At 44.3% G+C, this 27,990-nt stretch overlaps 1 protein-coding gene across 1 annotated transcript in view; it reads right to left on the minus strand.

The window, feature by feature from the left end:
- The window catches only part of LARGE1 (LARGE xylosyl- and glucuronyltransferase 1), a 434,916-nt gene extending 407,624 nt beyond the window's left edge, over positions 1-27,292 (minus strand). The window contains exon 1 of the mRNA XM_069763144.1: positions 26,722-27,292. The gene's annotated coding sequence lies outside the window, so the exon portion shown is untranslated. The remainder of the gene's footprint in view (positions 1-26,721) is intronic.
- Between the last annotated feature and the right edge of the window lie 698 nt (positions 27,293-27,990).

A 27,990-nucleotide genomic window follows, 5' to 3' on the forward strand; every position in this document is an offset into this window, starting at 1 on the left:
CTACACGTCACAGTCTGCACACTCCATTCTGCTATTCCAAGATGCCTGACTACACGTCACAGTCTGCACACTCCACACTGCTATTTCAAGGTGCCTGACTACACGTCACAGTCTGCACACTCCATTCTGCTACTCCAAGGTGCTTGACTACACGTCACAGTCCGCACACTCCATTCTGCTATTCCAAGGTGCCTGACTACACGTCACAGTCTGCACACTCCATTCTGCTATTCCAAGGTGCCTGACTACACGTCTTCAGTCTGCACACTCCATTCTGCTATTCCAAGGTGCCTGACTACACGTCACAGTCTGCACTCTCCATTCTACTATACTAAGGTGCCTGACTACACGTCACAGTCTGCACACTCCATTCTGCTATTGCAAGGTGTCTGACTATACGTCACAGTCTGCACACTCCATTCTGCTATTCCAAGGTGCCTGGACTACACGTCACAGTCTGCACACTCCATTCTGCTATTCCAAGGTGCCTGACTACACGTCACAGTCTGCACACTCCATTCTGCTATTCCAAGGTGCCTGACTACACGTCATTGTCTGCACACTCCATTCTGCTATACCAAGGTGCTCGACTACACGTCACAGTCTGCACACTCCATTCTACTATTTCAAGGTGTCTGACTACACGTCACAGTCTGCACACTCCATTCTACTATACCAAGGTGCTCGACTACACGTCACAATCTGCACACTCCATTCTGCTATTCCAAGGTGCTCGACTACACGTCACAGTCTGCACACTCCATTCTGCTATTCCAAGGTGCATGACTACACGTCACAATCTGCACACTCCATTCTGCTATTCCAAGGTGCTCGACTACACGTCACAGTCTGCACACTCCATTCTGCTATACCAAGGTGCCTGACTACACGTCACAGTCTGCACACTCCATTCTGCTATTCCAAGGTGCCTGACTACACGTCACAGTCTGCACACTCCATTCTGCTATTCCAAGGTGCCTGACTACACGTCATTGTCTGCACACTTCATTCTGCTATACCAAGGTGCTCGACTACACGTCACAGTCTGCACACTCCATTCTGCTATTCCAAGGTGCCTGACTACACGTCACAGTCTGCACACTCCATTCTACTATTTCAAGGTGCTCGACTACACGTCACAGTCTGCACACTCCATTCTGCTATTCCAAGGTGCCTGACTACACGTCACAGTCTGCACACTCCATTCTACTATTTCAAGGTGCTCGACTACACGTCACAGTCTGCACACTCCATTCTGCTATTGCAAGGTGTCTGACTATACGTCACAGTCTGTACTCTCCATTCTGCTATTCCAAGGTGCCTGACTACACGTCACAGTCTGCACACTCCATCTGCTATTCCAAGGTGCCTGACTATACGTCACAGTCTGCATACTCCATTCTGCTATTCCAAGGTGCCTGACTACACGTCACAGTCTGCACACTCCATTCTGCTATTCCAAGGTGCCTGACTACACGTCTTCAGTCTGCACACTCCATTCTGCTATTCCAAGGTGCCTGACTACACGTCACAGTCTGCACTCTCCATTCTACTATACTAAGGTGCCTGACTACACGTCACAGTCTGCACACTCCATTCTGCTATTGCAAGGTGTCTGACTATACGTCACAGTCTGCACACTCCATTCTGCTATTCCAAGGTGCCTGGACTACACGTCACAGTCTGCACACTCCATTCTGCTATTCCAAGGTGCCTGACTACACGTCACAGTCTGCACACTCCATTCTGCTATTCCAAGGTGCCTGACTACACGTCATTGTCTGCACACTCCATTCTGCTATACCAAGGTGCTCGACTACACGTCACAGTCTGCACACTCCATTCTACTATTTCAAGGTGTCTGACTACACGTCACAGTCTGCACACTCCATTCTACTATACCAAGGTGCTCGACTACACGTCACAATCTGCACACTCCATTCTGCTATTCCAAGGTGCTCGACTACACGTCACAGTCTGCACACTCCATTCTGCTATTCCAAGGTGCATGACTACACGTCACAATCTGCACACTCCATTCTGCTATTCCAAGGTGCTCGACTACACGTCACAGTCTGCACACTCCATTCTGCTATACCAAGGTGCCTGACTACACGTCACAGTCTGCACACTCCATTCTGCTATTCCAAGGTGCCTGACTACACGTCACAGTCTGCACACTCCATTCTGCTATTCCAAGGTGCCTGACTACACGTCATTGTCTGCACACTTCATTCTGCTATACCAAGGTGCTCGACTACACGTCACAGTCTGCACACTCCATTCTGCTATTCCAAGGTGCCTGACTACACGTCACAGTCTGCACACTCCATTCTACTATTTCAAGGTGCTCGACTACACGTCACAGTCTGCACACTCCATTCTGCTATTCCAAGGTGCCTGACTACACGTCACAGTCTGCACACTCCATTCTACTATTTCAAGGTGCTCGACTACACGTCACAGTCTGCACACTCCATTCTGCTATTCCAAGGTGCCTGACTACACGTCACAGTCTGCACACTCCATTCTACTATACCAAGGTGCCTGAATACACGTCACAGTCTGCACACTCCATTCTGCTATTCCAAGGTGCCCAACTACAAATCACAGTCCGCACACTCCATTCTACTATTTCAAGGTGCTCGACTACACGTCACAGTCTGCACACTCCATCCTGCTATACCAAGGTGCTCGACTACACGTCACAGTCTGCACACGCCATTCTGCTATTCCAAGGTGCCTGACTACACGTCACAGTCTGCACACTCCATTCTACTATTTCAAGGTGCTCGACTACACGTCACAGTCTGCACACTCCATTTTACTATTTCAAGGTGCTCGACTACACGTCAGTCTGCACACTCCATTCTACTATTTCAAGGTGCTCGACTACACGTCACAGTCTGCACATGCCATTCTGCTATTCCAAGGTGCTCGACTACACGTCACAGTCTGCACACTCCATTCTGCTATTCCAAGGTGCCTGACTACACGTCACAGTCTGCACACTCCATTCTACTATTTCAAGGTGCCTGACTACACGTCACAGTCTGCACACTCCATTCTACTATTTCAAGGTGCTCGACTACACGTCACAGTCTGCACACTCCATTCTGCTATTCCAAGGTGCCTGACTACACGTCACAGTCTGCACACTCCATTCTGCTATTCCAAGGTGCCTGAGTACACGTCACAGTCTGCACACTCCATTCTGCTATTCCAAGGTGCCTGACTACATGTCACAGTCTGCACTCTCCATTCTGCTATTCCAAGGTGCCTGAGTACACGTCACAGTCTGCACACTCCATTCTGCTATTCCAAGGTGCCCAACTACAAATCACAGTCCGCACACTCCATTCTACTATTTCAAGGTGCTCGACTACACGTCACAGTCTGCACACTCCATTCTGCTATTCCAAGATGCCTGACTACACGTCACAGTCTGCACACTCCATCCTGCTATACCAAGGTGCTCGACTACACGTCACAGTCTGCACACGCCATTCTGCTATTCCAAGGTGCTCGACTACACGTCACAGTCTGCACACTCCATTCTGCTATTCCTAGGTGCCTGACTGACTACACGTCACAGTCTGCACACTCCATTCTGCTATTCCAAGGTGCTCGACTACACGTCACAGTCTGCACACTCCATTCTGCTATTCCAAGGTGCCTGACCACACGTCACAGTCTGCACACTCCATTCTACTATTTCAAGGTCCCTGACCACACGTCACAGTCTGCACACGCCATTCTGCTATTCCAAGGTGCCTGACTACACGTCACAGTCTGCACACTCCATTCTGCTATTCCAAGGTGCCTGAGTACACGTCACAGTCTGCACACTCCATTCTGCTATTCCAAGGTGCCTGACTACATGTCACAGTCTGCACTCTCCATTCTGCTATTCCAAGGTGCCTGAGTACACGTCACAGTCTGCACACTCCATTCTGCTATTCCAAGGTGCCCAACTACAAATCACAGTCCGCACACTCCATTCTACTATTTCAAGGTGCTCGACTACACGTCACAGTCTGCACACTCCATTCTGCTATTCCAAGATGCCTGACTACACGTCACAGTCTGCACACTCCATCCTGCTATACCAAGGTGCTCGACTACACGTCACAGTCTGCACACGCCATTCTGCTATTCCAAGGTGCTCGACTACACGTCACAGTCTGCACACTCCATTCTGCTATTCCTAGGTGCCTGACTGACTACACGTCACAGTCTGCCCACTCCATTCTGCTATTCCAAGGTGCTCGACTACACGTCACAGTCTGCACACTCCATTCTGCTATTCCAAGGTGCCTGACCACACGTCACAGTCTGCACACTCCATTCTACTATTTCAAGGTGCCTGACCACACGTCACAGTCTGCACACGCCATTCTGCTATTCCAAGGTGCCTGACTACACGTCACAGTCTGCACACTCCATTCTACTATTTCAAGGTGCCTGACCACACGTCACAGTCTGCACACGCCATTCTGCTATTCCAAGGTGCCTGACTACACGTCACAGTCTGCACACTCCATTCTGCTATTCCAAGGTGCCTGAGTACACGTCACAGTCTGCACACTCCATTCTGCTATTCCAAGGTGCCTGACTACATGTCACAGTCTGCACTCTCCATTCTGCTATTTCAAGGTGCCTGACCACACGTCACAGTCTGCACACTCCATTCTGCTATTCCAAGGTGCCTGACTACATGTCACAGTCTGCACACTCCATTCTACTATTTCAAGGTGCCTGACCACACGTCACAGTCTGCACACTCCATTCTGCTATTCCAAGGTGCCTGACTACATGTCACAGTCTGCACACTCCATTCTACTATTTCAAGGTGCTCGACTACACGTCACAGTCTGCACTCTCCATTCTGCTATTCCAAGGTGCCTGAGTACACGTCACAGTCTGCACACTCCATTCTGCTATTCCAAGGTGCCCAACTACAAATCACAGTCTGCACACTCCATTCTGCTATTCCAAGATGCCTGACTACACGTCACAGTCTGCACACTCCATCCTGCTATACCAAGGTGCTCGACTACACGTCACAGTCTGCACACGCCATTCTGCTATTCCAAGGTGCTCGACTACACGTCACAGTCTGCACACTCCATTCTGCTATTCCAAGGTGCCTGACCACACGTCACAGTCTGCACACTCCATTCTACTATTTCAAGGTGCCTGACCACACGTCACAGTCTGCACACGCCATTCTGCTATTCCAAGGTGCCTGACTACACGTCACAGTCTGCACACTCCATTCTGCTATACCAAGGTGCCTGACTACACGTCACAGTCTGCACACTCCATCCTGCTATACCAAGGTGCTCGACTACACGTCACAGTCTGCACACGCCATTCTGCTATTCCAAGGTGCTCGACTACACGTCACAGTCTGCACACTCCATTCTGCTATTCCTAGGTGCCTGACTGACTACACGTCACAGTCTGCCCACTCCATTCTGCTATTCCAAGGTGCTCGACTACACGTCACAGTCTGCACACTCCATTCTGCTATTCCAAGGTGCCTGACCACACGTCACAGTCTGCACACGCCATTCTGCTATTCCAAGGTGCCTGACTACACGTCACAGTCTGCACACTCCATTCTACTATTTCAAGGTGCCTGACCACACGTCACAGTCTGCACACGCCATTCTGCTATTCCAAGGTGCCTGACTACACGTCACAGTCTGCACACTCCATTCTGCTATTCCAAGGTGCCTGAGTACACGTCACAGTCTGCACACTCCATTCTGCTATTCCAAGGTGCCTGACTACATGTCACAGTCTGCACTCTCCATTCTGCTATTCCAAGGTGCCTGAGTACACGTCACAGTCTGCACACTCCATTCTGCTATTCCAAGGTGCCCAACTACAAATCACAGTCCGCACACTCCATTCTACTATTTCAAGGTGCTCGACTACACGTCACAGTCTGCACTCTCCATTCTGCTATTCCAAGGTGCCTGAGTACACGTCACAGTCTGCACACTCCATTCTGCTATTCCAAGGTGCCCAACTACAAATCACAGTCTGCACACTCCATTCTGCTATTCCAAGATGCCTGACTACACGTCACAGTCTGCACACTCCATCCTGCTATACCAAGGTGCTCGACTACACGTCACAGTCTGCACACGCCATTCTGCTATTCCAAGGTGCTCGACTACACGTCACAGTCTGCACACTCCATTCTGCTATTCCAAGGTGCCTGACCACACGTCACAGTCTGCACACTCCATTCTACTATTTCAAGGTGCCTGACCACACGTCACAGTCTGCACACTCCATTCTGCTATTCCTAGGTGCCTGACTGACTACACGTCACAGTCTGCCCACTCCATTCTGCTATTCCAAGGTGCTCGACTACACGTCACAGTCTGCACACTCCATTCTGCTATTCCAAGGTGCCTGACTACACGTCACAGTCTGCACACTCCATTCTACTATTTCAAGGTGCCTGACTACACGTCACAGTCTGCACACTCCATTCTGCTATTCCAAGGTGCCTGACTACACGTCACAGTCTGCACACTCCATTCTGCTATTCCAAGGTGCCTGACTACACGTCACAGTCTGCACACTCCATTCTGCTATTCCAAGGTGCTCGACTACACGTCACAGTCTGCACACTCCATTCTGCTATTCCAAGGTGCCTGACTACACGTCGCAGTCTGCACACTCCATTCTGCTATTCCAAGGTGCCCAACTACAAATCACAGTCTGCACACTCCATTCTACTATTTCAAGGTGCTCGACTACACGTCACAGTCTGCACACTCCATTCTGCTATTCCAAGGTGCCTGTCTGCATATCCAACTCTGCTGTTACACATATTATCTGCCATGGAAGCTTTACAGATCCTTCCTGTGCCAAGCGTCGTCCGGCCCATCCAAACCTGCCGCACTAACGCCTCTGTTCCAAGCTGTTGCTTAGTGAATCCACCTCACCAGGTGAGCAATAAAACTCACAATTCTCTTCTGTGTGATATCACTTCCAAATAATAAAAAATGGAGGCCCAGGAGGTATCTTTGACCGATATGGGTCTTATGTTAGTTTTCCAAGCTGAGAAGCGACTTTCTGCAGCAGAAACCTCCCCCTACTGGTAGATCAGACAAGCCACGCCCGCTGTGCTGTGGAACAGCAACTGGGTTCTAAGCACATAACCTTATCTTCCGAAAGATCTATGCATTTTGTCTCATCAAATCCTTTGCGTCTCATCAGCTCCAGTGTTCATATGTTCTTATGCAAACGACAAGAGAGGAAGCATCAAACACCTGAGATAAAATGAGAAAACATAATAGAACGACCTTTCCCGCCAGGAGAGGGGCAAAGGACAGAAATGTTAATTTAAAAAGTTTTGCTCGCTTTTCAGCATAAGATCTCTAGATAAACCCGGCGCTAAAATGTTTAACTTATTCACAGATTCTTTTTTTCTTCTTTCTTTATGAGCAGTAATGGGTTCAAGAAAGGCGGAAGAGGGCAGCAACGAAGGCGGCAGAGGGCAGCAACGAAGGCAGCAGAGGTCAGCAACAAAGGCGGCAGAGGGCAACAACAAAGGCGGCAGAGGGCAGCAACGAAGGCGGCAGAGAGCAGCAACGAAGGCGGCAGAGGGCAGCAACGAAGGCGGCAGAGGGCAGCAACAAAGGCGGCAGAGGGCAGCAACGAAGGCGGCAGAGAGCAGCAACGAAGGCGGCAGAGGGCAGCAACGAAGGCGGCAGAGGGCAGAAAGGAAGGAGGTTGAGGGCAACAACGAAGGCGGCAGAGGGCAGAAAGGAAGGAGGCAGAGGGCAGCAACAAAGGCATCTATCCATCCATCCATCCATCCATCCACCCACCCATTCATCCATCCATCCACCCATTCATCCATCCACCCATCAATCCATCCAACCGTCCATCCAACCATCTATCCATCCATCCATCCACCCACCCATTCATCCATCTATCCACCCATTCATTCATCTATCCACCCATTCATCCATCCATCTAACCATCCATCCAACAATCCATCCACCCATCTACCCATCCATCCAGCCATCTATCCATCCATCCACCCATCTATCCATCCATCCACCCTTTCATCCATCTATCCACTCATCCATCCAACCATCTACTGTATCCATCCATCCACTCTTTCATACCTCTATCCACCCATCAATCCATCTATCCACTCATCCATCCACCCTTTCATCCCTCTATCCACCCATCCATCCAACATCCATCCATCCATCGAACCATCTATCTATCAACCCATCCATACAACAATCCATCCATCTACCCATCTATCTACCCATCCATCCATCTTCCCTGGTTTCTTGCACTGTGTCCACCATGCGGATGTAATTATCTTCTGGGGAATATATCGGGGGGTTTCGTGCTCACTGTGGATACAGGGGGGCGTGATACGGGTCGGTCACTTCTGCAGACGGTACCATAATGCGGGTTCGGGCTTGGCTGCGGCTGGACCTGGAGTCCCCGCCATTGTCTTCAGCCGCACGTTTGCTTCATTACAGGTGGAGGTGACGTTACGCAGCGGGAGCCTCCTGGAGATGGAGACGTTCTCTCGCTTCTATCTTTCAATTACACCATTTTAAGTCGTAAGGAATGAAGTTTTCAGCAGGCGACTTTGGAGTGAACCGTAATAAATCTGCAGCGCTGGGACTCATCCGAGCTAATGGCTCCTGAAAGCAATGGTGGAGGCGCGATTTAACCCTTTATTTTAATAGCTAGAACGCCCAAATTTAACATACAGACACTACTAACATTACTAAAGAGGAATATGTAAAAAAAGAAGGTATATGAGATGGTTTACAGTATGTAACCAGGTCTCATATCATGTCGGGTTTGAGAAGGAGGTAGGAAAAGCCGGCAACTGAATTATCGGCTTTTAAGCTATCTAGCGCTGTATGAAATATTAATATATATATATCTATATACATAATTGTCTAAGGGTCACTTCCGTCTGTCTCTCCTCCTGTCACGGTTATTCAATCGCTTTTTGGTCTCGGCAGCTGCCTGTCATGGCTGCCGCGACCAATCAGCGACGGCCACAGTCCGATTAGTCCCTCCCCTACTCCCCTGCACTCACTGCCCGGCGCCCGCTCCGTAATCCCCTCCACTCACCGCTCACACAGGATTAATGGCAGCGGTAACGGCCCGCAGTGTAACGCATTCCGTTACCGCTGCTATTAACCCTGTGTGTCCCCAATTATTTACTATTGATGCTGCCTATGCAGAATCAATAGTAAAAATAGGTCATGTTAAAAATAATTTAAAAAAAACAAAAAAAAACTGCTATACTCACCCTCCGCCGCCTTTCCCGCTCCTCGGGACGCTCCCGGGACCGCTCCATTGCAAGCGGCAGCTTCCGGTTCCGTCCCAGGGCTGGTGTGCGACAAGGACCTGCCGTGACGTCAGCATAGGTCCTGCTCACACCAGCCCTGGGACCGAAAGGTGCCGCTTGCAATGGAGCGGTCCCGGGGGCGTGGCGAGGAGCGGGAAAGGCGGCGGATGGTGAGTATAGCAGGACTTCAACGGGCTATAGGTGAGTATATGTTTTTTTTTTTTAAGTCTCTATACTACGTGGCTCTGTGCTGGGCAATATACTACGTGACTGGGCAATATACTACGTCGCTGGGCAATATACTACGTGGCTGGGCAATATACTACGTGACTGGGCAATATACTACGTGACTGGGCAATATACTACGTCGCTGGGCAATATACTACGTGGCTGGGCAATATACTACGTGACTGGGCAATATACTACGTGACTGGGCAATATACTACGTGACTGGGCAATATACTACGTGGTTGGGCAATATACTACGGGGCTGGGCAATATACTACGTGACTGGGCAATATACTACGTGGTTGGGCAATATACTACGGGGCTGGGCAATATACTACGTGACTGGGTAATATACTACGTGACTGGGTAACATACTACGTGGACATGCATATTCTAGAATACCCGATGCGTTAGAATCGGGCCACCATCTAGTATTATATATATATCACTACAAATACACCCAGACTCATAGTAAACACAGTGGCCAGTGGCCTATTTTTCTAATAAATATATTTTCTCTTTATAAACTCCCGTTGTCCTCCTGTGTGCACATATATATATACAGTGGGGCAAAAAAGTATTTAGTCAGTCAGCAATAGTGCAAGTTCCACCACTTAAAAAGATGAGAGGCGTCTGTAATTTACATCATAGGTAGACCTCAACTATGGGAGACAAACTGAGAAAAAAAAATCCAGAAAATCACATTGTCTGTTTTTTTAACAATTTATTTGCATATTATGGTGGAAAATAAGTATTTGGTCAGAAACAAACAATCAAGATGTCTGGCTCTCACAGACCTGTAACTTCTTCTTTAAGAGTCTCCTCTTTCCTCCACTCATTACCTGTAGTAATGGCACCTGTTTAAACTTGTTATCAGTATAAAAAGACACCTGTGCACACCCTCAAACAGTCTGACTCCAAACTCCACTATGGTGAAGACCAAAGAGCTGTCAAAGGACACCAGAAACAAAATTGTAGCCCTGCACCAGGCTGGGAAGACTGAATCTGCAATAGCCAACCAGCTTGGAGTGAAGAAATCAACAGTGGGAGCAATAATTAGAAAATGGAAGACATACAAGACCACTGATAATCTCCCTCGATCTGGGGCTCCACGCAAAATCCCACCCCGTGGGGTCAGAATGATCACAAGAACGGTGAGCAAAAATCCCAGAACCACGCGGGGGGACCTAGTGAATGAACTGCAGAAAGCTGGGACCAATGTAACAAGGCCTACCATAAGTAACACACTACGCCACCATGGACTCAGATCCTGCAGTGCCAGACGTGTCCCACTGCTTAAGCCAGTACATGTCCGGGCCCGTCTGAAGTTTGCTAGAGAGCATTTGGATGATCCAGAGGAGTTTTGGGAGAATGTCCTATGGCCTTATGAAACCAAACTGGAACTGTTTGGTAGAAACACAACTTGTCGTGTTTGGAGGAAAAAGAATACTGCGTTGCATCCATCAAACACCATACCTACTGTAAAGCATGGTGGTGGAAACATCATGCTTTGGGGCTGTTTCTCTGCAAAGGGGCCAGGACAACTGATCTGGGTACATGAAAGAATGAATGGGGCCATGTATCGTGAGATTTTGAGTGCAAACCTCCTTCCATCAGCAAGGGCATTGAAGATGAAACGTGGCTGGGTCTTTCAACATGACAATGATCCAAAGCACACCGCCAGGGCAACGAAGGAGTGGCTTCGTAAGAAGCATTTCAAGGTCCTGGAGTGGCCTAGCCAGTCTCCAGATCTCAACCCTATAGAAAACCTTTGGAGGGAGTTGAAAGTCCGTGTTGCCAAGCGAAAAGCCAAAAACATCACTGCTCTAGAGGAGATCTGCATGGAGGAATGGGCCAACATACCAACAACAGTGTGTGGCAACCTTGTGAAGACTTACAGAAAACGTTTGACCTCTGTCATTGCCAACAAAGGATATATTACAAAGTATTGAGATGAAATTTTGTTTCTGACCAAATACTTATTTTCCACCATAATATGCAAATAAAATGTTAAAAAAACAGACAATGTGATTTTCTGTATTTTTTTTTCTCAGTTTGTCTCCCATAGTTGAGGTCTACCTATGATGTAAATTACAGACGCCTCTCATGTTTTTAAGTGGTGGAACTTGCACTATTGCTGACTGACTAAATACTTTTTTGCCCCACTGTACATAGACAGTGTATATGTTTTTACGATTATTTGAGCCCATGGATCCATTGTATGTCCGTTTTGCAAGCCTGCGAGAAAATCTCGCAGTACGGATGCCATACGGATTACATACGGAGGATGCCATGTGCAAAATACGCTGACACACCCTGCCTACGGAGGAGATACGGAGCACCATTTGGGGGACTTTTCTGCGTATTACGGCCGTAAATAACGGACCGTATTTTCATACGCCGAGTCTGACGCCGGCCTTAGTCCTGCTGAGACCAGTAGTTCCACAAGTGAGAACTGCCAGCATTACCATCAGCAGTTTCCCTTATAGAACAGGCGGACATAGAGCAGCTATGCAGGACAATGAGAGTGACATGGCAGCCATCTTTTATCCGACCCTGGGTTTCGCCTGTTGGCTGTCATCTGGGGAAAGCAAAAAAAGAGCTGAACCCATGAAGAAGCCGACCGGCGAAACCCAGGGCTGAATCGAAGCTGGTGTGACAGAATAATCCACAGCCATAAATGGGAGGGCATTCTCCAGCACCGCTGCTCTATGGCCGGCTGTTCTAGAAGCTAAACTGCTGATGGTAATGTTGGCAGCTCTCACTTGTGGAACTACTGGTCTCAGCAGGACATACCATCCAGTTATGGAACTATGTGTATCTGGCACTGTTATGGGGACTATGTGTGGCTGGCACTGTTATGGGGACTATGTGCAGCTGGCACTGTTATGGGGACTATGTGTGGCTGGCACTGTTATGGGGACTATGTGTGGCTGGCACTGTTTTGGGGACTATGTGTGGCTGGCACTGTTATGGGGACTATCTGTAGCTGGCACTGTTATGGGGACTATGTGTGGCTGGCATTGTTATGGGGACTATGTGTGGTTGGCTGTCATGATCCCAATGGCAGGGGATCACAAAAGGACAAGCACAAAAAACAAAACAAGCTCTAGGGTGATGGAAACTGAGCTGACCGCGATCCTGAACCTAAATACACAACTAGCTGTAGCCGGGGAACGTGCCTACGATGATTCCTAGACGTCTCGCGCCAGCCGAAGGACTAGCTTCCCCTATAAGAAGAAACACAGACCTCACTTGCCTCCAGAGAAACACCCCACAGAAATAGCAGCCCCTCACATGTAATGACGGTGAAATGAGAGGAAAGCACATACGTAGTTATGAAAACAGATTCAGCAAAATGAGGCCCGCTAAAGCTAGATAGCAGAGGATACAAAAGTGAACTGCGCGGTCAGCGAAAAACCCTACAAAAAAACCATCCTGAAATTACTTGAACTCATGTGCCAACTCATGGAACATGAGGAGTAATATCAGCCCACTAGAGCAACCAGCAAAAAGGAATCACATATCTGCAAGCTGGACTAAGACAAAAATTAAGCAAAACGTGGAACAGGAAAATCAAAAACTTAGCTTGTCCTGAAGATTACAGAAGCGGAAAGCAGGGGTAACAAGACACACTGATTACATTGATAGCCGGCAAGGAAATGACAAGAAAGCCAGGTTAAATAGGAAACTCCCATATCCTGATAGAACAGGTGGACACCAGAGACAACACAAATCACCCAGTACCATCTGTAACCACCAGAGGGAGCCCAAAAACAGAATCCACAACAGTACCCCCCCTTGAGGAGGGGTCACCGAACCCTCACGAGAATACCAGGGCGACCAGGATGAGCCCTATGAAATGCACGGACCAAATCAGCAGCATGGACATCAGAGGCAACCACCCAAGAATTATCCTCCTGACCATAACCCTTCCACTTGACCAAATATTGAAGTTTCCGTCTGGAAACACGAGAATCCAAGATCTTCTCCACAACATACTCCAATTCTCCCTCCACCAGCACCGGAGCAGGAGGCTCAAGCGAAGGAACAACAGGTACCTCATACTTCCGCAACAACGACCGATGGAACACATTATGAATAGCAAACGATGCCGGGAGATCCAAACGAAACGACACAGGGTTAAGAATTTCCAAGATCCTATAGGGACCAATGAACCGAGGCTTGAACTTAGGAGAAGAGACCTTCATAGGAACAAAACGAGAAGACAACCACACCAAGTCCCCAACACGAAGTCGAGGACCCACGCGGCGACGGCGATTAGCAAACTGCTGAGCCCTCTCCTGGGACAACTTCAAATTGTCCACCACATGACTCCAAATCTGATGCAACCTATCCACCACCATGTCCACTCCAGGACAATCAGAAGGCTCCACCTGACCAGAAGAAAAACGAGGATGAAACCCCGAATTACAAAAGAAAGGAGAAACCAAGGTAGCAGAACTAGCCCGATTATTAAGGGCAAATTCGGCAAGCGGCAAAAAGGTAACCCAGTCATCTTGATCAGCAGAAACAAAACACCTTAAATAAGTTTCCAAGGTCTGATTAGTTCGTTCCGTCTGGCCATTCATCTGAGGATGGAATGCAGACGAAAAGGACAAATCAATGCCCATCTTAGCACAGAACGTCCGCCAAAATCTAGACACAAACTGGGATCCCCTGTCAGAAACGATGTTCTCCGGAATCCCATGCAAACGAACCACGTTCTGAAAAAACAGAGGAACCAACTCAGAGGAGGAAGGTAACTTAGGCAAGGGTACCAGATGAACCATCTTAGAAAAGCGGTCACACACAACCCAGATGACGGACATTTTTTGAGAGACAGGGAGATCCGAAATAAAGTCCATGGAAATGTGCGTCCAAGGCCTCCTCGGGATAGGCAAAGGTGACAACAATCCACTGGCCCGAGAACAGCAAGGCTTAGCCCGAGCACAAACTTCACAAGACTGCACAAAAGAACGCACATCCCTCGACAAGGAAGGCCACCAAAAAGACCTGGCCATCAAGTCTCTAGTACCAAATATTCCAGGATGACCTGCCAACGCAGAAGAATGGACCTCGGAGATGACTCTACTGGTCCAATTATCCGGAACAAACAGTTTTTCAGGCGGACAACGATCAGGTTTATCCGCCTGAAACTCCTGCAAAGCACGTCGCAAGTCTGGGAAGACAGCCGACAAAATCACCCCATCCCTAAGGATACCAGTGGGCTCAGAATTTCCAGGGGAGTCAGGCACAAAACTCCTAGAAAGAGCATCCGCCTTCACATTCTTTGAACCTGGCAGGTATGAAACCACAAAATCGAAACGGGAGAAAAACAGTGACCAACGAGCCTGTCTAGGATTCAGACGCTTGGCAGACTCAAGGTAAATCAGATTCTTGTGATCAGTCAAGACCACCACACGATGTCTAGCACCCTCAAGCCAATGACGCCACTCCTCAAATGCCCACTTCATGGCCAAAAGCTCCCGATTACCAACATCATAATTCCGCTCAGTGGGCGAAAACTTTCTAGAAAAGAACGCACATGGCTTCATCACTGAGCAATCGGAGCTTCTCTGTGACAAAACCGCCCCTGCTCCAATCTCGGAAGCATCAACCTCAACCTGAAAAGGAAGCGAAACATCTGGCTGACGCAACACAGGAGCAGAAGAAAACCGGCGCTTAAGTTCCTGAAAGGCTTCCACAGCCGCAGGAGACCAATCAGCAACATCAGCACCCTTCTTAGTCAGATCCGTCAAAGGCTTAACAACACTAGAAAAATTAGTTATGAAACGACGATAAAAATTAGCAAAGCCCAAGAACTTCTGTAGACTCTTAAGAGATGTAGGCTGCGTCCAGTCACAAATAGCCTGAACCTTGACGGGATCCATCTCAATAGTAGAAGGGGAAAAAATGTACCCCAAAAAAGAAATCCTCTGGACTCCAAAGAGACACTTTGAACCTTTTACAAACAAAGAATTGGCCCGCAGGACCTGAAACACCCTCCTGACCTGCTGAACATGGGACTCCCAGTCATCAGAAAAAACCAAAACATCATCCAAATACACAATCATTAATTTATCCAGATATTCACGGAAAATATCGTGCATAAAGGACTGGAAGACAGAAGGAGCATTAGAAAGTCCAAAAGGCATCACCAAATACTCGAAATGGCCCTCAGGCGTATTAAATGCGGTTTTCCACTCATCACCCTGCCTTATCCGCACAAGATTATACGCACCCCGAAGATCAATCTTAGTGAACCATTTAGCCCCCTTAATGCGAGCAAACAAATCAGTCAACATTGGCAAAGGATACTGATATTTGACCGTAATCTTATTCAAAAGACGGTAATCTATACAAGGCCTCAAGGAACCATCTTTTTTGGCCACGAAAAAAAAACCTGCTCCCAAAGGAGACGACGATGGACGGATATGTCCCTTTTCCAACGACTCCTTAACATAATCCCGCATAGCAGTATGCTCTGGCACTGACAGATTGAACAAACAACCTTTAGGAAATTTACTGCCAGGAATCAAATCTATAGCACAATCGCAATCCCTGTGAGGAGGAAGCGAATTGAGCTTAGGCTCCTCAAAAACATCCCGATAATCAGACAAAAATACAGGAACCTCAGAAGGAGTAGATGAAGCGATAGAAATCGGAGGTGCATCATCATGAACCCCCTGACATCCCCAGCTTAACACAGACATCGTTTTCCAGTCCAAGACTGGGTTATGAGTTTGTAACCATGGCAGACCAAGCACTAAGACATCATGTAAATTATACAGTACCAGGAAGCGAATCACCTCCTGATGAACGGGAGTCATACGCATGGTCACTTGTGTCCAGTACTGAGGTTTATTCATAGCCAAAGGTGTAGAGTCAATTCCTTTCAAAGGAATAGGAACTTCCAGAGGCTCAAGACTAAACCCACAGCGGTTGGCAAATGACCAATCCATAAGACTCAGGGCAGCGCCTGAATCTACATAGGCATCGACGGAAATGGCTGATAATGAACAAATCAGAGTCACAGACAGAATGAACTTAGACTGTAAAGTACTAATGGCAACAGACTTATCAACCTTTTTTGTGCGTTTAGAGCATGCTGATATAACATGAGCTGAATCACCACAATAAAAACACAACCCATTTTTCCGCCTATAGTTTTGCCGTTCACTTCTGGACTGAATTCTATCACATTGCATTGTCTCAGGTGCCTGTTCAGAAGACACCGCCAAATGGTGCACAGGTTTGCGCTCCCGTAAACGCCGATCAATCTGAATAGCCATAGTCATAGACTCATTCAGACCTGTAGGCGCAGGGAACCCCACCATAACATCTTTAATGGCCTCAGAAAGGCCATCTCTGAATCTTGCAGCCAGGACGCCCTCATTCCACTGAGTAAGCACCGACCATTTCCGAAATTTCTGACAATATATTTCTGCTTCATCTTGCCCCCGAGAGAGAGCCAATAAAGCTTTTTCAGCCTGAATTTTTTAGGTTAGGTTCCTCATAGAGCAAACCCAATGCCAGAAAAAACGCATCCACATTGAGCAACGCAGGATCCCCTGGTGCCAATGCAAATGCCCAATTCTGAGGGTCACCCCGCAGGAAAGATATAACAATTTTGACTTGCTGAGCAGGGTCTCCAGAGGAGCGAGATTTCAAAGAAAGAAACAACTTGCAATTGTTCCTAAAATTCAGAAAACTAGATCTATCTCCAGAAAAAAAACTCTGGGATAGGAATTCTAGGTTCAGACATAGGCGTATGTACAACAAAATCTTGTATATTTTGAACCTTAGCAGCAAGATTATTCAGGCTGGAAGCCAAACTCTGGACGTCCATGATAAACAGCTGAGGTCAGAGCCATTCAAGGATTAAGAGGAGGAAAGAAGCAGCCAAGCTGCAATTAAGGCTATGCAGCAAACACTGAGGAGGGGGAAAAAAAAAAAACTTCCTCAGACTACTTTTCCTCCTACTTCAGCCAATACGATTACCACTTTTTCGGGCCGGCTATACTGTCATGATCCCAATGGCAGGGGATCACAAAAGGACAAGCACAAAAACAAAACAAGCTCTAGGGTGATGGAAACTGAGCTGACCGCGATCCTGAACGTAAACACACAACTAGCTGTAGCCGGGGAACGTGCCTACGATGATTCCTAGACGTCTCGCGCCAGCCGAAGGACTAGCTTCCCCTATAAGAAGAAACACAGACCTCACTTGCCTCCAGAGAAACACCCCACAGAAATAGCAGCCCCCCACATGTAATGACGGTGAAATGAGAGGAAAGCACATACGTAGTTATGAAAACAGATTCAGCAAAATGAGGCCCGCTAAAGCTAGATAGCAGAGGATACAAAAGTGAACTGCGCGGTCAGCGAAAAACCCTACAAAAAAACCATCCTGAAATTACTTGAACTCATGTGCCAACTCATGGAACATGAGGAGTAATATCAGTCCACTAGCGCAACCAGCAAAAAGGAATCACATATCTGCAAGCTGGACTAAGACAAAAATTAAGCAAAACGTGGAACAGGAAAATCAAAAACTTAGCTTGTCCTGAAGATTACAGAAGCGGGAAGCAGAGGTAACAAGACACACTGATTACATTGATAGCCGGCGAGGAAATGACAAGAAAGCCAGGTTAAATAGGAAACTCCCATATCCTGATAGAACAGGTGGACACCAGAGACAACACAAGTCACCCAGTACCATCTGTAACCACCAGAGGGAGCCCAAAAACAGAATCCACAACCGTTGGCACTGTTATGGGGACTATGTGTATCTGGCACTGTTATGGGGACTATGTGTGGCTGGCACTGTTATGGGGACTATGTGTGGCTGGCACTGTTATGGGGACTATGTGTATCTGGCACTGTTATGGGGACTATGTGTATCTGGCACTGTTATGGGGACTATGTGTGGCTGGCACTGTTATGGGGACTATGTGTATCTGGCACTGTTATGGGGACTATGTGTATCTGGCACTGTTATGGGGACTATCTGTAGCTGGCACTGTTATGGGGACTATGTGTATCTGGCACTGTTATGGGGACTATGTGTGGCTGGCACTGTTTTGGGGACTATGTGTGGCTGGCACTGTTATGGGGACTATCTGTAGCTGACACTGTTATGGGGACTGTGTGTATCTGGCACTGTTATGGGGACAATATGTGGCTGGCACTGTTATGGGGACTGTGTGTATCTGGCATTGTTATGGGGACTATGTGTAGGTGGCATTGTTATGGGGACTATGTGTATCTGGCACTGTTATGGGGACTATGTGTGGCTGGCACTGTTTTGGGGATTATGTGTGGCTGGCACTGTTATGGGGACTATCTGTAGCTGACACTGTTATGGGGACTATGTGCAGCTGGCACTGTTATGGGGACTATTTGTATCTGGCACTGTTATGGGGACTATGTGTAGGTGGCATTGTTATGGGGACTATGTGTATCTGGCACTGTTATGGGGACTATGTATAGCTGGCACTGTTATGGGGACTGTGCAAATATTTCTATCTCCCGGACAGTAGAGGGCTGTAGCCGGTCCCACCGGTTACTAGTTCTGGGTTGACGGCGCTGCTGGACATCTTCCAATTTCGAAAGGAATTAACAAGATGTGTCTTTCACCTGCTGCACCGCATCTCCTTGGCCGACCACCGTGTCTACGGCCCATTTCTTGGTGTTTCTTAAAAAAGAGCTTGAACAGCGCGAATCTTCATCCCCAGTCTGCTGTGCAATCCTTGCCTGGGAGACACCTTGCTGATGCAGTATAACTACCTGGGACATGAAAGAAGAAGGAGGATCCCTGGAAACAATGATCCGGCCCCCACGGAGCCCTGATCTCACGTCATCCAGTCTGCCTGGGATCACATGAGGAGACAGAAGGATCCGCACAAGCCTCATACACAGAAGATCGGGGGTCAGGTCTCCAAGATGTTTGGAACAACCTCCTATTTTTTCAAAGCCTCTAAATCAGCAGCATTTTTCCCCACACCTGCCAAAAACTTTTTCACAGTGCTGTATATGAGATGAATACATATGAGGTCACATTCCTGCAATCTTTCACTGCAGCATTTATAAGACATTAGGAAGCACATCGGATCAGTCTGAGGGTCCCATCCCCCCCATCCCACCTTATTTCCATTGTGCGCGAGGGTAAAAGCTCAGGACAGAGTCACTCAGAGTGAAAATACCGTCTTTGTGCTGCAGGAGCCGTCAGCCGTCTGAGTGGGAAGACTCCATACAGAAGAACAGTCACAGTGTTTATGTGCAATCAGCCCAGATCTGCAGCATCTGAACGTGGAGAAACCCCCCGAAATCTGCTCCACTGCCTCCGACCACAAAGATTCAGAGATGTCACCGCAGCCATCAATTACGGCATCCTAGTGTGAAAGACACACTGCAGGTCTGTAAGTAGTCACCAAGCCCCTCACACCGGACACACACTCATCTCAACACTACACCCTCTCTGCTGCATCATACAGGTAACAGAACTATTAATATCAATGTCAGCGAAATAAAAGAATATAACTACTATAATACTGCCCCTATGTGCATGAATATAACTACTATAATACTGCCCCTATGTACAGGAATATAACTACTATAATACTGCCCCCTATGTACAAGAATATAACTACTATAATACTGCCCCCTATGTACAAGAATATAACTACTATAATACTGCCCCTATGTGCATGAATATAACTACTATAATACTGCTCCTATGTACAAGAATATAACTACTATAATACTGCCCCTATGTACAAGAATATAACTACTATAATACTGCTCCTATGTACAAGAATATAACTACTATAATACTGCCCCTATGTGCATGAATATAACTACTATAATACTTCCCCTATGTACAAGAATATAACTACTATAATACTGCCCCTATGTACAAGAATATAACTACTATAATACTGCTCCTATGTACAAGAATATAACTACTATAATACTGCTCCTATGTACAAGAATATAACTACTATAATACTGCTCCTATGTACAAGAATATAACTACTATAATACTGCTCCTATGTACAAGAATATAACTACTATATTACTGCTCCTATGTACAAGAATATAACTATTATAATACTGCCCCTATGTACAAGAATAGAACTATTATAATACTGCTCCTATGTACAAGAATATAACTACTATAATACTGCTTCTATGTACAAGAATATAACTACTATAATACTGCCCCTATGTACAAGAATATAACTACTACTAGATTGTGGCCCGGTTCTAACGCATCGGGTATTCTAGAATATGCATGTCCCCGTAGTATATGGACAATGATGATTCCAGAATTCGCGGCAGACTGTGCCCGTCGCTTATTGGTCGAAGCAACCTTTATGACATCATCGTTGCCATGGCAACCATTATGACATCTACGTCGATACTGTGCCCGTCGCTGAATCAGAGACGCGGGATATCTACGTCCTTTATGACATCATCGTCGCTGTGCTCGTCGCTGATTGGTCGAGGCCTAGCGGCCTCGACCAATCAGAGACGCGGGATTTCCAGGACAGACAGAAAGACAGACAGACAGACGGAAAAACCCTTAGGCAATTATATATATAGATAATACTGCCCCTATGTACAAGAATATAACTACTATAATACTGCTCCTATGTACAAGAATATAACTACTATAATACTGCCCCTATGTACAAGAATATAACTACTATAATACTGCCCCTATGTACACGAATATAACTATTATAATACTGCCCCTATGTACAAGAATATAACTACTATAATACTGCTCCTATGTACAAGAATATAACTATTATAATACTGCCCCTATGTACAGGAATATAACTACTATAATACTGCTTCTATGTACAAGAATATAACTACTATAATACTGCTCCTATGTACAAGAATATAACTACTATAATACTGCCCCTATGTACAAGAATATAACTACTATAATACTGCCCCCTTTGTACAGGAATATAACTACTATAATACTTCCTCCTATGTACAAGAATATAACTACTATAATACTGCCCCTATGTACAAGAATATAACTACTATAATACTGCTCCTATATACAAGAATATAACTACTATAATACTGCCCCTATGTACAAGAATATAACTACTATAATACTGCTCCTATATACAAGAATATAACTACTATAATACTGCTCCTATATACAAGAATATAACTACTATAATACTGCCCCTATGTACAAGAATATAATTACTATAATACTGCTCCTATATACTAGAATATAACTACTATAATACTGCCCCCGATGTACAAGAATATAACTACTATAATACTGCCCCTATGTACAAGAATATAACTACTATAATACTGCCCCTATGTACAAGAATATAACTACTATAATACTGCCCCGATGTACAAGAATATAACTACTATAATACTGCCCCCTATGTACAAGAATATAACTACTATAATACTGCCACTATGTACAAGAAGATAACTACTATAATACTGCCACTATGTACAAGAATATAACTACTATAATACTGCCCCCTATGTACAGGAATATAACTACTATAATACTGCCCCTACGTACAAGAATATAAGTACTATAATACTGTCCCCTATGTGCAAGAATATAACTAATATAATACTGCCCCTATGTACAAGAATATAACTACTATAATACTGCCACTATGTACAAGAATATAACTACTATAATACTGCCCCCGATGTACAAGAATATAACTACTATATTACTGCCCCTATGTACAAGAATATAACTACTATAATACTGCCCCTATGTCCAAGAATATAACTACTATAATACTGCCCCTATGTCCAAGAATATAACTACTATAATACTGCCCCCTATGTACAGGAATATAACTACTATAATACTGCCACTATGTACAAGAATATAACTACTATAATACTGCTCCTATGTACAAGAATATAACTACTATAATACTGCCCCTATGTACAATATAACTACTATAATACTGCTCCTATGTACAAGAATATAACTACTATAATACTGTCCCCTATGTACAAGAATATAACTACTATAATACTGCTCCTATGTACAAGAACATAACTACCAAAATACTGCCCCATGTACAAGAATATAACTACTATAATACTGCCCCTATGGACAAGAATATAACTACTATAATACTGCCCCTATGTACAAGAATATAACTACTATAATACTGCTCCTATGTAGAAGAATATAACTATTATAATACTGCCCCTATGTACAAGACTATAACTACTATAATACTGCCCCTATGTACAAGAATATAACTACTATAATACTGCCCCTATGTACAAGAATATAACTACTATAATACTGCCCCTATGTACAAGAATATAACTACTATAATACTGCCTCCTATGTACAAGAATATAACTACTATAATACTGCCCCGATGTACAAGAATATAACTACTATAATACTGCCCGCCCCTATGTACAAGAATATAACTACTATAATACTGCCCCGATGTACAAGAATATAACTACTATAATACTGCCCCCTATGTACAAGAATATAACTACTATAATACTGCCACTATGTACAGGAAGATAACTACTATAATACTGCCACTATGTACAAGAATATAACTACTATAATACTGCCCCCTATGTACAGGAATATAACTACTATAATACTGCCCCTACGTACAAGAATATAAGTACTATAATACTGCCCCCTATGTGCAAGAATATAACTAATATAATACTGCCCCTATGTACAAGAATATAACTACTATAATACTGCCACTATGTACAAGAATATAACTACTATAATACTGCCCCCGATGTACAAGAATATAACTACTATATTACTGCCCCTATGTACAAGAATATAACTACTATAATACTGCCCCTATGTCCAAGAATATAACTACTATAATACTGCCCCTATGTCCAAGAATATAACTACTATAATACTGCCCCCTATGTACAGGAATATAACTACTATAATACTGCCACTATGTACAAGAATATAACTACTATAATACTGCTCCTATGTACAAGAATATAACTACTATAATACTGCTCCTATGTACAATATAACTACTATAATACTGCTCCTATGTACAAGAATATAACTACTATAATACTGTCCCCTATGTACAAGAATATAACTACAATAATACTGCTCCTATGTACAAGAATATAACTACCAAAATACTGCCCCATGTACAAGAATATAACTACTATAATACTGCCCCTATGGACAAGAATATAACTACTATAATACTGCCCCTATGTACAAGAATATAACTACTATAATACTGCTCCTATGTACAAGAATATAACTACTATAATACTGCTCCTATGTAGAAGAATATAACTATTATAATACTGCCCCTATGTACAAGACTATAACTACTATAATACTGCCCCTATGTACAAGAATATAACTACTATAATACTGCCCCTATGTACAAGAATATAACTACTATAATACTGCCCCTATGTACAAGAATATAACTACTATAATACTGCCTCCTATGTACAAGAATATAACTACTATAATACTGCCCCTATGTACAAGAATATAACTACTATAATACTGCCCGCCCCTATGTACAAGAATATAACTACTATAATACTGCCTCCTATGTACAAGAATATAACTACTATAATACTGCTCCTATGTAGAAGAATATAACTATTATAATACTGCCCCTATGTACAAGACTATAACTACTATAATACTGCCCCTATGTACAAGAATATAACTACTATAATACTGCCCCTATGTACAAAAATATAACTACTATAATACTGCCCCTATGTACAAGAATATAACTACTATAATACTGCCTCCTATGTACAAGAATATAACTACTATAATACTGCCCCTATGTACAAGAATATAACTACTATAATACTGCCCCTATGTACAAGAATATAACTAATATAATACTGCCCCCTATGTACAAGAATATAACTATTATAATACTGCTCCTATATACAAGAATATAACTACTATAATACCGCTCCTATGTACAAGAATATAACTACTATAATACTGCCCCCTATGTACAAGAATATAACTACTATAATACTGCCGCTATGTAGAAGTATACAATGTATGGGGATATGATGGTTCTTACATGGTGGCAGCAGTAGCGGCTGAGGACAGAATATACGGTATGTTCCCGCTATATGACATCTGCTGTGTTGGTTGTTTCTTTCCTCTGGGGTCTGTGTGCGGCCGGATGTGATGGACTTGTATCTGTATCCGTGTAATCTTTCCCAGGGGTCTCTCTCTGCTAATGGAACTTTCCACCTTGACACCACGCGTTTCGCCATGAATAAGGACTTCTAGGGAGAACATGAAGAGCCCATGGTGACTGCTTCTTCCCGTCGGTCAGAGCCCATGGTGACTGCTTCTTCCCGTCGGTCAGAGGACTTTGTATAGAGATTTGTTCTCTAGGCACAGAGTATTGCGGTACTTTATGGATATTGCAGAGCTGACATTGCATATACTATTCCTGCTTGCTGTCAGTGACCGGAAATATTGTTTTAAGATATTGATAAACAGGTAAAAACTAGACCGACTGCCTCACTGCTGCTGTTTGTTACAATGTATCAGTGTCCCAATATACTAAACCCAGCAGCAAAAAGGATTCTATGGGCTCCAGACTGATACATTGTAACAAACTCCCAGCTGTGGGAGCTGGATTTGCCTCCCTCCCTGCCTGGCTAGCGCACCAATTTTTATAGAAAAGTGTAATACTCTGTTTGACCTGCGGGGGCAGTGCAGGGAAACAGATCACTTACTGCTGGATTCTCCCAGAGGTTACAGCTGATCTATGGGGAACAGAATGTTAATTCCTGCCAATAAAAAAGGGATCCTTCCACGGAGGATCAGCATTTAACCCTTTAAAATCTGAACTGCAGCCGATATAATGGTGGCTCCATATAAATCCTCAGGTCACTACAAATAAATATTCTTACGGCAAGACAAAAAAAATAGGGTCAAAATGCAAATCAATCATAAGAGCAACGTAATATCTATATTATTATATATGTGCCATGCACATCAATAGAGGGTCCAGATGTAGCAGAGCTGAATTAGTCATTTAACAGCGTAATGCTGAATCAGTGAGATAAGAAAGTAGTACGGATGAAATAAAAATAATAATTAATACAATAAAATAATAATAATGTCAAAGATAATAAAAAATAGTGATAAAAATGAATTTTAAAAAATAATTGAAACAATATTATAAACAATAAAATAAAAATAAACCAATAATACCATTAGAAAAAAAAAAGAGCTAAAAATTGGAAACAAAATATTGAAAAAATAATATGTTTAGAACTAGTGAAAACAAAAGTAAGATATATTGAAATAATAATATAAATAAGGTGAATAATAATAGAAAAATAGGCGAATAATAATGTTTAGAAATAGTGGAAACAAATACAAAATAAATGAAAACTATAATATAAATAAGGTGACAAGTAACTGAAAAATAGGCGAATAATAATGTTTACAAACAGTGGAAACAAATATAAAATATATTGAAATGATGATATAAATAAGGCGACAAATAATAGAGAAATAGGCGAATGATAATGTTTAGAAATAATGATAAAATAAAAAAAAAAATAAAAAAAATTAGTATAAATATTTTGAATGACTAAAAATAAATTGAAATAATAATAATAAAAATAAGATGAAAAATACAAAAAATTCTAAATAATGAAGTTTATAAAATAATATTAATGTTGCGAAAAAAATATGATAAATAATGTGAAAAATCATAATAAATATTTTTTATAATATTTAGCTCTGCTACACCTAGAACATTCTTGGCAGCTATAATATAGCAAAACTTATAAAGAGTTGAATAATACAAATCTATAATTACAATAGTTTCTATTTTGTTATACTGTCCGGGTGCGCTGTCGCTGGGCCATCAGACGCTATGTGGAGCAGCTATGACAATCCAGGTGTGGAATGGATACATTGTAAAGATGGAGCTTCATGATTTGTGTCATATCGGTGTATCAGACCTGAGGCTACATTGTTTCTGCAGAGGGACCACTCATTCTATGGCATTTGATGAATGAACCCAAGCTAACCAGAACCTAATAGGTTAAAAACCTCATCCTACCTTATGTAGCAGAGCTGATGGGGGTTCCTCCTAAGACCACCCCATTCCAAATGTTAAGTAGAGCAATCTGTGGTGTGAGCCTTTTCCATGCCTACACAAGTTAATCTCAAGGAATTGATGTTCTTCTGTTTGGATGAAGTTCTCCAAGCTCGAAATGGAGAAGAAAGGAAGACACCCCAGAGATGATTCTGCTCCTTGTATTGAGGGACTTGTCGCCAGTGGTCTTCAGAAGCTCCAATCTCAACAGCGAGACATCCCAGAAAACCTCAAAGAGAAAATAAACCTATGCATGGAAGGGGTTAATAGTCAAGAACATGCCAATGATGTCACTGCAGGAGGATTTTTTGGATGGGTTTTAATCTGATGGTCATCAAACTTGGTGTCCACCCAGATGTAGAGATCTCATACCAAGGGCACTGGAGATTGTCCTGCAGTTAGGATGATCTAATAGATGAGAGGTCTATGGGTCAAGTTATGGATGAAGTCTGTAGGAGAGGTTATAGAGGAGACGTGACAGGTCTGTAAGTGAGAAGTTTATACTGAGGTGAAGACATCTACAGTGATGGGATCCGTAAAGCAAGGGTCTAGGGTTGATTGATCTCCAGACGTCAAGTGTTAATCTTGGGATTAAAGGTCTCCAGTTAAGATAGAAAAGGTAGACTAGATGAGTGGTCAGTAGAGGAAGGACCTGGCCATTCTTGAAGGATCTATAGTTTAGGGGGTCTAAATGATTGGGCTATTGATGAGGGGTCTATACAAAAGAGCTCTTTAGATGAATGGCCTGTAGATAATTGTGTAGATAAGGTCTTTAGGTGGATTACATGTAAATCTGTAAATGAGAGGTCGAAAGTTGGGTTATCTGTCAATGAGGTAGACTACAGTTGGGTTACCTGTGGATGAAGAGTCTGTAGCTGGGTTATCTGTCGATGAGGTGGTCTATAGTTGGGATTTCTGTTGATGAGGGGTCTGTAGTTATCAGTAGATGAGGGGTCTATAGTTGGGTTAGATATAGATGAGGGGTCTATAGTTTGGTAGGCTGTAGATGAGGGGGTCTACAATTGTGGATGATGGTTTAGAACTATAGATGGGAGTCTACTGTAGTAGATGATGGTCCACTGGCACGGAGGGGGTCTATAGTGAATAACAAGGGTCTAAGAGGATCTGGTGGGGCCTATAGTAAATTATGAAGGTATAAAGTGGTAGATCGGTGTCTACAGTTGTCAATAGTTGAGGGTCTATAGGTGGTAGATGAGGGTCGACATCTCTCAT

Source organism: Ranitomeya imitator, chromosome 4 (genome assembly GCF_032444005.1).
Source record: "Ranitomeya imitator isolate aRanImi1 chromosome 4, aRanImi1.pri, whole genome shotgun sequence".
Taxonomy (NCBI): Eukaryota; Metazoa; Chordata; class Amphibia; order Anura; family Dendrobatidae; genus Ranitomeya; species Ranitomeya imitator.